Below are 10,549 nucleotides of genomic sequence, written 5' to 3'. Positions count from 1 at the left end.
AAGTCTTGGAACCATCATTTCTTTACCTGGGTTCAAGCTACCATAATACCCGGGGGGGGTACTAGAGCAAGATGGGTTACAGGGATGCTCCGCTGGTCAGGGTACCTTTTTTAACATCCGCGAGTCCCAGATAGGGTCGCAAAAACAACAAAATAGAAAAATCAGTCCCTCGTAGGGTGAATATTTTTGGAAAATTTGGGGGGAAAGTAGAAAATTTTGGAATTTCAGTCCCATTCAGGGTCACTTTTTTCGCAAATTTCGAGTCCCACGTAGGGTTCATTTTTCGAACTTTAGCGGAGCACCGACCCCCGTCGGTCGACAAGGGTAGTACCCCCCCCCCCGGGCCATAATATTTCAAATTCAACATCACGAACATCAATTCCGATTTGCTGACAACACCACACCGCAATGCATTTAGATGAACTTTTATATTGTACTTTTTGTTTATTATCATCAGAGATTTGGAAAAAGAGGATAAGAAATGCGCTATTCATCTATTTGAAGCTAGGCTGTAGAATCTTTTGTTTCTATTGAAATGTCTGCGGCCGATCGATTGTTTTCGTTCTGAACCAATCAGAGCGCTTGATTCGTTATGCGCACAAGACTAGAAGTACAAACAAAAAATGGCAGCCGTGATTGATATCGAAAGTGAATTTTTTTTCTTTCTAAAGTCGAGAATTTTGTTATTTTTTATAAGCACTTTTTTACTTTGGACAAGACTTTGGGTTGCGAGCCTTAAATAGTTTCTCAGCTTTATTTGTAAAAAATATTTCCCTTGCTGGATAATTTAGATACCCAAAATAATTGAAATGTGTTGCGTTAGAATACAAACGAAGCTGGTAAAACTAGTTTATCATTATTCTTGGGCTAAAGTTTCTAAGAAACAATACCATAAAGGCCTCTTCAGTAGGGATAGCGAGGTTGAAAATAAAACCTTGGAGGACAAAAAAACAACAACAAATGTCAAAGAAAGAAAAGGAAAAAAGAAACGATGGCCATTCATGATATCAATGCCAGGAGGTCATAAATACCATGAAGGCTTTCTTGTAAGAACTTTATGAGTTCTAGACAACAAAACATAAAATAATCTTACAATACCATTGAAAAAATACAAAAATTATACCGAAGACATCACCAGGGGATTTCCCCAGATATGTTAGAAAAAATATTATATATACAAAAACATCGTAAAAATGAGGTTAAAAAAACTGAAAAAACTATGCATTTCCATCCAACCCAACAAATAATAGTGTATAAAAACTAAATATTCTTCCACAGTGTATATTATGTATATTTGAATTACAGATTGTCATTGTTAGTTTGTATTTTTTTTTTCAGTGCATAATATGACTTCGCTATTTCTCTGAATATAAATCTTCTTTGCAACTGCTGCAAAAGATTAAGAACAAAAAGACTTTTCAGTATAATTTAACTTCATTTATAGGCCTTTAAAACACCTCAAATCAATGTGTATTGCAGAGCATGAAGAAAAATAGATCACCATTGACTTTACTTGAAGTAAAAAGTTGGATATACAATAAAAATGACCAAAGCCTTTCCAACTGTGTTCTTGAGTAGTACATTTCATACAGATTTTAAGACTTAAATTTGAAAAATATAGTTTAAAGATAACATCAGACTGAAAATATGAATATAAATTTAAATTATAGAAGCATTTCTGGCTCTTCCTGGTTTGTTTACATTTGGCAATTTTGGCCTACATGTTCCCTGATTTGATGACTTGTTTTGACCTGCTTCCCAAATTAAGGGATAGCTTCAGGGCAAAAGCCCCCAAATCAAAATATAGACAAATGAAGTAGACTTATCATTGCAGCACGTATCCATTTCATCTATACCATGCAATATGTATTTATGCCTCAAAATTCAGTTTCCAAGGACAACCTGGATAAAAAACAAACATCGAAATAAAGATTCCAAAAAGAAGTTGCATCAAAATCCACTTCGCCAGAGAACATTTACATAATAATGTGTATATCGAAATCCCCAATTTTCCATTGAACATTCTGATAATAAATATATCGACATCCATTTTTCAAAGGGCATACAGGTCCAACCGCTCAAATCCACTTTTTCCATAAATATAACATCAAACACCATAGAATTATTATTCCATCCTGCTTCTGTTGAGTCAAATAGATATAATACACCTAAAGTTTTCGTACATCAGTTCCCACTCATCTTTTAGCAGTCCTTTTCTGCTGGCACTGCAGAGAACAGACGTGACAGTCAACATGCAAAAATGTCTGAATCTTGAGTCAATCGTCGTTGCATCGGCAACCTGTACTTGGATGGCCAATACTTCTATGCGACGGTGTTGTTAACAGTATTTCACAAGAATATGATAACTAGCCTGAAAATAAAATGTAAATCTGTATATGAAATTACCCTAATCCGTTTAAATACAAAATGCAAATTCCACGGATTAAGCAATATTTTGAATGTAAAAGTACCAAAGCCTTGCACGTTCTAAATCATAATCCACTGACTGGTCAAAATCATGACCCTTCAGGTAGTCACAATTTATAAATATCACATGTCAAAGTTATTTTTTTGAAATGTTTTTGTTGTTGAAACCTTGAAATTTTCAACCCAAAAATCAATGGTTTCCCTAGATAGAGCTAAAAGTACCACAGAGGAAATCAAGTATACTTACTGAATCTCAATTCCATTACCATGGAGCAAGTTTTGCTTAAAATTACATTTTTTTATCTAAAAGTTGAAGAAAAACAACAAAATTATCAATTGATTTTGCCCATCTTAAATCAAAATGCCAAGACGTTTTAGAGAGTGCCGGGGTAAACTAATACTTACATGATCACTATCAACCTTCCTACTACCCATAAAAATTATGTCTGCAACACAAAAAATTCATTCAGAGCAATACAAGCCAGAAAGAAATTGGTCCCAATTTTTCAAAATTTCAAGCATGCCTCATGTCCGCCATCTTTACTCCCAGAATATGGAATGATTTTCCTCGATTTTCTCAGGGGAAACCCCCAAAAAGATCAAAGATTCACTCCCCAGTCTCTTTTTCACAAAGAACTCACTGGAAAGCTTTATTCAAAGGACTTTTTTCTTGAACATTGGTTAACCTGTACGTAACGCCATTTTGTTTCGGCCTTCCTTCTTGCTCAACTATTCTACAGCCTTGCTTCTTCAAAGGCTGCCGAATTCAAAGGGAAAGAATAGGAAAACAGCGAGCGGCAGCGGCGTTTCTTATCCTCTTTTCCCAAATCTCTGTTATCATGTTTTGGCATGCTCTTTTATTTTCATTGATTTTTCATTTCTGTTAGTTTCTTTGAAAACAATATCAATATGAAAGCTAGTCGAAGTAGGAACATCATATCTATAAAGTAATGAGTACCGACACTAGGCTAGAGCTCGAATAAAACCAGTCAAGTTGGCAGTGACATGGCCTATGATGTCATATTGTTTTCACTAATCCAATGATTTAATAAGATTTTCCAGGCTGCACTCGAACCAATTCATCTTGTGTTTCGTATTAGGAATGATTAAGTTTGATTTCGAATGTAAAGTGTCTTGTCTTTTTCAACTTTAGATATTTGACGATTTGCATTTTTGAAGTACTGTCAACCATAGTTAATCTTGCCGCAGGTCAACTTTTTCTTTTGTAAAAACTTTATATCTTAGACGAAAATGTAAAAATTTTAAACTATACATAAAAACTAAAATATCATTCTCTGCAGAGGAACAAATAATGTTTTCCATATTTCCCAAACCCCATAGCCAAATTTCACAAGCTACCGAAATTTTAAATTAACGTTTCCTTAATGAAATTGCCGTGGTATAGTGGTAGTCAACCTTGGCTTCTGTGCAGGGGCCAGGGTTCGATTCCCACTCACGGCAGATCACTTGGCAAGTGAACGTTCCTTCGCCCGGGTCAACCCATGCCATGTGAGGGGAATTGGGTAGTCAGTTCAAGGTGCTGACGGGACGCTCATTAGTAAGCGTCTATAGTTGCGAGAATAGGCCTCTAAAGCCTCCTGCAACTCAACCAAATAGAAATAGAAATGAATATTTAGACATTTAATAGCAGCACTCTCTTTCAGTTAGATTAATTACATCAAGGACATGCACATTTTTTTTATAAGCAATCCCAATTTTCGGATCAGGGCTGGAGTTGCTAAGGACTTTCTGGATTTCAGCCAAAAAGTTGCTAATGGATTTTGTGCCAAATATGAGCAGTAACTTTAAAAATTTGACTTTTTATCTCATTTTATGTTCAAAATACCTCAAATTAGGTATTTGAAAACTGATGCCATCGAAACCATTTTAATGTCAAATGATGCCGAAAATTTTGGTTTCTTTACCGATCCATGCTCAATTTGAGGGTGAGGTTGCTAAGGCCAAGATGCTTAATGTTGTGGCCATTCTCAGGACAGGAACCTTAGCAGCTCAGTTGCTTATAAGATAATTATGTAATTAAACAATAAAGGTTTTAAAAGCAAAGCTGAGCCTGGAGCAGCTGAATTTAAGCAAATTAAGGGTCACATTTTTATATGTATAGAGGTCATGCTGGACTGGGTTTCGGTTATCATAATTTGTGTAATGTTTATTTATGCCATGTTTATTTATGTTGTTCCGTCATGGGTTTATCTTTACTTTCATTATCAGTTTTTTTTTCAGTTAAGATGCAAATCTTATCACTTTAAAACATTGACGCCTTTAGAAAGTTATCTTCATTTGTTATCAAGTTCACTCCACCCACTTTTTCTTACTTTTACGTTCGTTAGGTCGAAGATGTTCAGCGGGATAAAAAGGCTTTGATGGGGTGATAAAATTTGAGGTCAGAATGCTGAAATTTTGAAGAGAAAAAATTGAAGAAATTTATCTTTGTTTAGTAATTGAACCTCTAGGTCATTTTTCCAACCCTGTGTGTATTAATTTTTTCATTTTTTTCATAACTTTGGACACTTTTTCAGTTAAAAATTTTCCTCTTTTCCTTTTTTTGGGGGAGTCTTTAGCTGTCAAACGAGGCCTTTATTTTGCCCTAAATATCCAATTCTGGCCTATTTGGCCTACTTTAGGGAGGTATTTAGAGGTGCACTTTGTTTTCAGCCAGGTCACATTTAGCATTCTGTTTATAATTCCAATACACACTTTTTTATAAGAACAAACCCAGTATATAAGAGTATTTATGCTGAAATTTTGGAGAACATGGCCAGCCTGAGAATCGAAAAAGTTAGCCAAATTTCCTCAAAATTATCTGAATTCAAAAGATTTTCGTATACAGGGTGTCCCTAATTAAAGTATCGAGTTTGAACATGCGATTGAGTAGAAAAGTTTGTGTGTGTTATCGCTAAAATATAAGAACGTTCTCCATCACACAGGCTTATTACAACAGGTAGTTACAACGTATAAATTAATTGTAATGACAAAGAAAAAAGAGGGAGAGCTTAAAATACAATTTTGTGAACACGCACATAAAACTTTCTACTCATAGTTTAGTTTTAATTAGGGACACCCTGTATATTAAAATTTGATCGACATGAGTAAGGACCAATTTTTATAACCCAAGGTAATTAATTCTGTATATTTCTGTGAATTAATCTCAAGAACGTCAATAAGAACATTTAAGGGTCTCAATCATCAAAATAATTAAGCTCAGCCAACCTTGCAACCTTGTTTAGATGGATGCTATATTTTGTTTACAGTAGTAACTATTAGATTCCATGGCATTTGTTTATTATTTCTTTAAAACATCCTTTCATCACCTAATTACAGACTTGAAAAATAAAACGTCAAAAACGTTACTAAACATGACATGTACATCACAATATACGTCAACGTAATTTTAATTACATTTCTAAGGCATTTTCGGAGTAATTGGAATTTAATTTTTTGGTTAATCAAGATTCGCCCACATGCCCCTCTTCTCTTCATATTCTTATTTTTTGTATATTTCAAAATTAGGGTGAAATTAATTGTATCCAATATCATGGGAAGTTTCGTAAGGAAACTTCTCCTTCTTGAAAATTCTTTAAACGATTATTTTAACATGAGGGGGGGGGTCCCTAACAGGAACGGTTTTATTTCTTCCAAAACTTAAGTAGCTGCTCCAATACGTGTTTTTCTTCTTTTTGGAATATTCAGGAGAATTTGAGGAGAAAGTCTATTTTCTTAAAAGTGGAGATGCTTAAGTCTCCCCAGTCTCCCAGCTTCCGCCGGGCCTGTTTAGAAACAAAGGTTGTCATCAGAGATTCTTTTCAAACTAAGGATGGGGATATGCTTAAATTTATTGTTCTTAAAGCCAAGTATGTTACGCTTGCTTAAAAGTCTTATAAATTAAATAGGTATTTTCGTCCTGAATTTCAGCTGGAATTATATTTTTGCTTCAGATGGATAGAGTTTAAAGAATGAAATTTAATTTCAAAATGCATTTAGTGTCACTAAGGTTACAATGTATCTGTTAGGTGGTCTAGCTTCAAGGAAGTTGTCATTTTGTGGCTTGATTTAACGCCAAAAACTAAACCAAAAATGCTATATAATGAGTGATTTGTTTTCATGAAAGAGTAAAAGATTTCATGCATCCAAAGCAGTGCCGTAGCTACACGTTTTTTTATAAGAACATCCAAAGATTTTGAATCCCTCGGGTGTTCTTAACTTTTTTAGTTTTGAAACTAAAACTGCTCTTGAAATGTTCTTAATTTCACCATTTTGTTAGAAATCGGGTGTTTTAGAGCCCGCAAGGCCTTAAATGTTTTTAACTTGTTCTAAATATTTTGGCCATCGAAGCCGTACGTTCTTATATAGTTTGTTCTTATAAAAAACGTGTACTGGGGGTACTGGGTACTAGGTATGGGCTTTTCACCAATAATCTTTGAGAATTGATGTTTTCTGAAAGATTACTGAATATTCATTCTATTTCTTGAAACAAAATATTTTTTTCATTTTGAGTGCATTTTTCAACCAACTTGATGAAGTTGAACTTTCAAATTTTATTTAAATCTATTTGGGACTTTTAACTTTATAATAATATTTTGGAAAATTAATTTTTATGAAGAAAGAGTCCATCTTCCGCTCAGTCACGTGGTCAACATTTGTTCCATAACTTTTTTGGTGTATTATGTAAGACAAGGTTACCTAATCACCTAAAAAAAAGTTAATTAAAAAGATAATTCTCATGTCATTAAATCATAGAAAATCGAGGCAGTTTATTTTATTTAAGGGATACTGAATACAATTTCGTGTTCTGATTTTATTTATTTTGTGGTATGTTTTTTCATTGACTTCCTTTCCCCTTTCCAACTAGCTTCCGTAAAACTTCCTTCTCTATAAAAAAATGTGCTCTTCCCATAATATAATTTGGTTTAATGCCAAGGAATATTCCAACAAGTTATAAAGACGAATTCAATCTTGCTCGATTATACACCGCATTTTCAATAGGGGTACCTATTGGAAGAAAACGACAAATTTGCCCTTTGATTCCAGGGCTAAAATCGAGGCTTTTGTTTGGATGTCATTTGATGAGAAATTTAGTATCACCGGGTCACCGAAACAGGGGCATGTTATCAATATAAGTGCTTTAGTGTTTTAGCCCTTGTTAGATGTAGATGATTCTAGGAAATTTGTCTCGGGAATCCCCCCTCGGAAATTTATCCCCTAGGAGAAATTACTCCCCAGAAAATGCCCAACTCCCCCACTCACTCGCTCACTCCCCCCACCCCTAGGAACTTTACCCCAAGTGATTTCATTGTAAAAATGGGAAGCAACCTTTGCCAAAAACAGACAAAAAATGCCCGCGCGGCACTTGGCGGCTACGGTCGAAAAAGTGTATACATTTTTTACCAGCAAGATAGCCTCATCATAATATTGCTAGTAGTATGATAAAGATTTTGCTACCAATGAAATTTCACTTCTAAATACAATAGAATCTAAAAATATGCCCATCATTACTATCTCCACCTATTGTTTTGTTGGGTCATCAAATAAATGTGAATGATGTAATCGAAGGTGAAGTAGACATAACAGTTGATTATCAAGATTATTATGGTGATATTACAACAAAGTTAAAATCTGTGGTTATTAAAACCACGTCATTCTAATTATGCTTCGACCAAAATTCAGGATTTCCCGAAATCTTATAAGCGAAATTTGAATCACGAGTCGCCAATTTAATCTTTCGTTTTTAGCTTTAGATTTTCCTGTTAGCTCTATCTTAAAATTAAGATCAACTTAAAATTAACCTTCTTGAAATGATAAACGGTTTGACCAACATCTATGCTTGAATATGGAGGTCCACAAAAAGTTACCTATGGGTATAGCTGTTTTTTTTTAAGTGGCAGTTGCATGAATCCTATGGCATTAAAGTAATAGGTTTAAGCCACAATCTAGGTCAACCCATCACGCTGCCACTGCTCATTAAGAACAAAGTTTTTATTTTTGAAATATCTCCACCTCCTTTACGGTATTCTCCACCAAAAGACTTTAATTTTCCAATATTTACCTGGTAAATATTTTTTGATATTTTTTACTACCTCGCACCATTCCAGATTCCAAAGAGTAACGACCCCGGGGGGGGGGGTACTAGGTTTGCGTGGTGTCGGTATGACCGAGCTAAAGTTCGGAGATCGAGACTGAATTAAGACGTTTTTGCGACCCTTTCAGAACTATTATTTAATTTTTTTTTCCAATTTTATTCGAAAATTACCAGATTTTATGACCCTTTGAGGGAGTCAATATTTGATATTTTGCAATTCTCGGACCCTTTCAGAGACGTTAAGTGAACGTTGAAACAACGTTGTGTTCCAGCTGGGTTATGGTTCGCACATACCAAACACCCATTTTGCCCAAGTACCCTCCCCCTCCCGGAGTAACGCACAGGAATTAATATTTTCTTAACTAGTCTATGGAGTCCTCAAATCGAATCCGTCATGATATTGAAGTGGCAAGAATATTCGAAGTAGAGAGAACTTATTAGTGTTCTTAGTTCAATGCATGTACAAACTTCCTCCGGAGTTGTGCTCCCTTCCGCCATATGGTCGCGCAATTTGCTCTCCCCACATTAAACGAAGAGATAAATTGCATAATTGACGTTCTATTTGGTAACCATGGCAACTGAAAAGATATGGTATTTATTTTCTTTCTTCCGATTAGGATTAAAACTGTCATCTGATACATTCGAATTCAAGAAAATCCCAATAAGAATTTTGCGGTTACCATGTTTTTATTCAGTTTATTTTTTATCAAGTTCACATTATTTTAAAAATCAAGCTTGTTTTACCTTCAGATAGCAGGTAATTTCATTAGATCGTTGCTTTCTCTGCATTGAAGTAAAGCATTTTCTTTGAATTTTTGCAAAGCAAGTTTTAAGGTATTTGATAAATTCCGTTTTCGCAACAGGATTCGGAAAATCCAAACAAAAAGATCAGGAGGCGAAGGAAAATTTGTTTAACTTCATCTTCAAAGTAATAACCATTCACGTTCCAATGAAATAAGAAATTTCCTTTGACAATGCGTTGACATAGCCGGAAAATTTTGAACAAAAAAAGAGAAATTCTTCAAGGTTTTTGAAATTATCATGTGGTTCTGCTAACACGGTCGCGCCGAACCCTTTTTATCCTTGATCCCTTCAACAAAACTTTGACTTTCAGAAGCTCCTCTTGACTTAGTTTTGCTTCAAATAACTTGTATACCAATCAACGCAGCATTTCAAAAAATGTTCCCTTTTCAAAATTATCAAATGTTATAGTTGGGTCCTTTGAAATACCAGTATCCTTTACTATACTATCAAAATAAGGGTGTACGGCAGTAGCGTGGTGGCCCCCTGCCAGGGAGGTGAACGTCCACCCTAGCGTTCGATTTTTTGAGGGGCGCTGAAAGATTAGGAGTTCAAAAAAGCGCCTTTATTCACTAATTTCTGCGTTCTTTACAAGTAGTTTTTAGCCGAAAGAGAAAAAATACCAAAAGATTTTCGTGATCGCTTGATTTTGAAAGATATCATAAAATTAATCTTCCAATAGGAGGCGCCGAAACATAAACTTTCAAAAATACCTCCCCAGTTTAATTTGGTCGACCCTCCACGCTACTGGTGTACGGAAATGACTTGTTTGGCTTAATTTATGCACCTTTTCGATCGTAGTCGCGCGGTCAGGTGCGTGTCACTTTATTATTTAATTTACCACCCTAAACCCGATCCAATCCTTTTGATCCTAAAATGGAGAAAAGAATGCCCGTGCGGCAATTGGCGGCTATGGTCAAAAAGGTGTATAGGGAGGACCGAAACCTAAACTTTCAAATGTACCTCCCCAGTTTTGGTCGACCCTCCACTTTATTCGTGTACAGCTATGGAAGGCTTGGCAGAGAGTCGTTTGGCTTATTTTATTGTTAAAATTAAGTTTTATTGTTTGAAGGATGTTTCAGTTATATTTAATTTGCCTGTTTGTTTTCATCTATTCACAGGTCTTCTTTACGAGGTCTATTACTTTTGACGTAAACCATCCTGGGTCATTATCTATCCCGTTAAGTTATTGCATATTATGGTCAAATTATTTCACCCGTTATCATT

Source organism: Clytia hemisphaerica, unplaced genomic scaffold, assembly GCF_902728285.1.
Source record: "Clytia hemisphaerica strain Z4C2 unplaced genomic scaffold, Clytia hemisphaerica genome assembly, whole genome shotgun sequence".
NCBI classification, from domain to species: domain Eukaryota; kingdom Metazoa; phylum Cnidaria; class Hydrozoa; order Leptothecata; family Clytiidae; genus Clytia; species Clytia hemisphaerica.
Note: the sequence above shows the minus strand (reverse complement) of the source record.